Here is a 435-nt window from a genome sequence, read left to right as displayed (position 1 = left end):
GCATGACACCTGATCCCATCAACACCTCATGATCACATAGGTTGGTATGCTTCTTCCATGTGGGCTTTGTTGCTTCTCAGCTAGATGGCTGCTTATTTATCTTCAAGCCTTTAAGACCCCAGATGCTATATCTTTTGATAGCCAGGCACCATCGCTTTCTTCACCACATTTGCTTATGCACCTATTTTGTCTTCAGTGATCATGTCAGGAAGGTGAGCATCACAGAATGCTGTATTGTTAGAACTAAGTGTTCTTGTGTTGAGGGAGTAAGGTCCATCTGCAACCTTAATTCTTAACATATAGATATGAGTACATAGTTCTATTCCTCTCTCATTACATATATATTACACACACATATGTACGTGCCTGTATTTAGACTTCTATATATGTCCTTTGCCTCCTGGTTTTTTCCTCTATTTCCTTTTACTTTCCTCT

The sequence above is a fragment of the Echinops telfairi genome, unplaced genomic scaffold (assembly GCF_000313985.2).
Source record: "Echinops telfairi isolate 266 unplaced genomic scaffold, ASM31398v2 ScPeMD7_7469;HRSCAF=8507_0, whole genome shotgun sequence".
In the NCBI taxonomy this organism is placed as follows: domain Eukaryota; kingdom Metazoa; phylum Chordata; class Mammalia; order Afrosoricida; family Tenrecidae; genus Echinops; species Echinops telfairi.
This window is presented reverse-complemented; position numbering follows the sequence as displayed.